The sequence below is a fragment of the Solenopsis invicta genome, chromosome 16 (assembly GCF_016802725.1).
Source record: "Solenopsis invicta isolate M01_SB chromosome 16, UNIL_Sinv_3.0, whole genome shotgun sequence".
In the NCBI taxonomy this organism is placed as follows: domain Eukaryota; kingdom Metazoa; phylum Arthropoda; class Insecta; order Hymenoptera; family Formicidae; genus Solenopsis; species Solenopsis invicta.
The window spans coordinates 16,946,217-16,949,784 of record NC_052679.1 but is presented as its reverse complement, the minus strand read 5'-3'; the positions used below and the strand labels follow the sequence as shown (position 1 = coordinate 16,949,784).

The 3,568-nt window shown below is 30.4% G+C and overlaps 1 long non-coding RNA gene across 1 annotated transcript; it reads left to right on the top strand.

Annotated features, from left to right (window-relative positions):
* Positions 1 to 1,459: 1,459 nt before the first annotated feature.
* LOC120359727 lies at positions 1,460 to 3,545 on the top strand. The gene is made up of 4 exons (XR_005576503.1): positions 1,460 to 1,604; positions 1,780 to 1,842; positions 2,310 to 2,369; positions 3,450 to 3,545. It is a non-coding gene; the product is annotated as an uncharacterized LOC120359727 (long non-coding RNA).
* The last annotated feature ends 23 nt before the right edge of the window (positions 3,546 to 3,568 follow it).

Genomic DNA, 3,568 nt, shown 5'->3' with positions numbered 1-3,568 from the left:
CGCACCGCCGCGCCGCAACAAAGCGTCACTTTTGGCGCGTGAAGTTAACCGCGCGAGAGAAATAAAGCCACTTCACGCTGCCACCGACAAGAGACTATTAAAGACCGCTAACCTTACGGGAGTTTGTGTGACTGTTAAATTTTTAATGATAAACTGACAATACAGTACTAATTTTATAATTGATTGTTATCCTGAAGTTTCATAGATATGCTTATGTATTTGTAACCTAAAAATTCTCGATTTTTATAAAAAAATGCAGTTTTGATGTTAACATCCAAGTTTGATTATCGACAGAGATAATAACTGATCAAAAAGAATTAGGGGAAAGTAGGTAAACTGCACGCACCTAAAGGAAATTTATCGCAGTAAAGTGATTTTTGAAGTTGAAATCGATACGAGTACAGAAATAGAAACTTTAAACATTTTTTTATCATTATGTATTGTCATATTAAACAATTTTTCATTTGGTAATGCTATATTCAGCAAAAAGAGGCAAGTGGATAAACGAAACAATTTCTCGCGCCTTGGGTAATTGTACGCGCAGTTGGATAAATGTACGCGGAGGTTATAGTCCATTCTTTTAGCTGCACTATACTACACTACACTGTATTAGTGGGACTATGACCGGTAATGATAGTTAATTCTTATTTCAAGATTGTCTTAAGTAACGTCTTAAGATGCTAATACGGTTCTTTGATTGGTTGATGGCATCTTAAGGTGATATTTAAGACGATCTTAAATATAAGAATCGACTATGAATACCGGCCTATAGTTGGTCTCACGCCTTTCAAGATGGATGCGTAAAATTGTCCACGGCAAACTTGATTTGATAAAAAAACAATTACTTGATGACTATTTAAGTAATTTTAATAAACAATAGCTCAAAGAATGCAGGAAAAAACGTACTTTTGTTAGGTATAACAAAATTAAATGAATAAAGTAAAAATACGGACTTACCCATACAGCACAAAACTTGCAACAATATTGTTGCAATGTTGCAGCAATATTACAACGTTGCAGCAATGTTGCAACAATATTTCTGCAGTCCTCTGTGCTGTATGGGTATTGCCTTATTTTTTGAACGCCGAAATCGCAACAAAAATCATGATTTTACTTTTTCTTATTTTTTCAATTAACTACGTTTTTAAATGATATAACGTATGGTTATATATTAAAAAAATACCTTTAACCTACAAATATCGTCGTGATATAATTTTTATTCATCGGAAAGATGCCAAACCACGAAGCGTACAATTACCCAGTGCGTACAATAATCCTACTTTCCCCTACAATTTTAAAGCAATATACAATGATGTTATTAAATATAAGTATGCATACTTGCTTATGAAGTATTTGTATAATAAAAAAATCAAGATTTAATAATGTATTACTCAAATATTTGTATTAACAATCATATATAGTCAATAACGTCATCGCTCTTCAATTACCGCCGGGCCTTTGGGGTCCCAGTGACGGCCCCAAAAATTTACCTAGGGTTGACGGTCTTTATTAGTCTCTCGTCGGTGACACTGCATTCACGCGTATTTTTTTCAGAACGCGGCGAACCGGTTTTGGAACGAGTAACATCGCGAATCCTTTAACAGGTGAGCAAAATTTAACTTGCATTGATATTTATTGTCAATTCGATCATTGTATCATGTAGATTTAATAGCCGTTCGCGACGCGCAGTGCGGTGTCGATTTTGACGCGTAAAGTTGATCGCGCGCGCCGAAACAAAATCGGCTCGCCATTTTGACGTGCATTTTCGTTTAATTGCAGAACACGGCGCGGACTCGATGTGGATTGAAGCCGGAGCGAGCAGCGTCGCGACTCGTTTAACAGGTAAGCGAAATCAATCTCAATCTCGATCGTATCAATATTGCTAGTTTAACCATTGCGTAATACAAATTCTTTAGTCATTCCGGTGATTTATACAAATGCGTGTTTCGCGCTAATTACTTGGTCGAATGTGTATATCGCGCCTAACAACGATGGTGTATATATATATATGATATATATATATATATATATATATATATATATATATATATATATATATATATATAATTAGATTGCAGTTATGTGCGCGCGAGTGTCAAGCTTTATAATATTAATATACTTCTAACGTAATAATCGTCATAAAAGACAACGTACATTTGTTGCTTGAGACGCGGATTAGTACATGAATGTGAAGTTGAAAGCAGGATGTGTAGCGTCACTATGTCATAAGTGCGGCGTCGCTATGAAGTTGTCCGCGCGGTAAATAAAATCGTTTTGTTTTCTTAATTGCATTTACTTTTTATTTGCAGAACGCAGCGTACGCAGAAAGGACCAACTCTAAAATCAATGGCGTTACGATTTATTTATTAGTAAGCAAAGTTTACATTAAGCATACATTTATTTTTATACAACACTTAATTGTCGCATAAAACATAGATTTGATATTCGTTTGCGATATAGCGTGCGATTCGTGTATTTTAGTAATTTATTTTCATTAAAACTTTATACTTTGTTACATATCCATTAAAATTATAAATAAAAAACAATACTTGCATACAAAAATAATTTTCCTATATATTTATTTTTGTTTCTATTTAAATATTTTTTTGCAATATAATAAAAATACAAAATTATTTCTATGTCAATATATTATTATAATTTTAATTCATGGATTTATTTTATTATTACGTCGCTGCATAATTTTAATTCACTTTTATTATACTACGACATAATAATAATTCGACGAATGAAAATTATGATAAGGCACAATAATAATTTGACAAATTAAAATTATGGCGCGTAATAATAATTATATGAATTTAAATCAACGTAAAAATAATTCTATATTTTTATTATGTCGTATCTATTTTAATTTGTAGAATTATTATATGTCCAGACAATAAGAATTTGTAATTTTTATTGTGGCCATAAAAATAATTCTGTTGAAACATAACTTTAATTAGAGTTAAAATTATGTTATAATATAATAATGATTTCATTTATTAAAATTATGTCGTGACATAATAATAATTCCATGAATTAAAATTATGATTGGACATAATAATAATAATTTTAAATTAGTATTAGTATTAGTAGTACTAGTATTATGTAGTGACATAATTTTAATTGAATAAATTAAAATGATATAGCAATATAAAATAATTCTATAAATTAAAATTATGTCGTGATATAATAATAATTCCGTGAATAATAGATAATTACTTCAGGACATAATATAAAATTTAAATTTTTATGGTGTTAAGATATATAATTTAAAATTTTATAAAAGTTTATTCTCGTAGAATTTTGTTTCGGATATAACTATATTAGAAAATATATCATTTTAAAAGTGGAATTAAAACTTTGATATGTGCATAAGAATTAGTATTTTTTTTAAATTATTTATTTTGAAGACTATCTTAATTTGAATCTTGTGATTTATGTTACAGTATTACCATATTTGACAATTAAACTAGCAAGCTAAATACTCTGAGAGAAGGAAAAGGCCTGGGCGAGGCATCAAACCTCAGCGGAGCAACCTTGGGGTAACTATACTTTCTTCTTATTT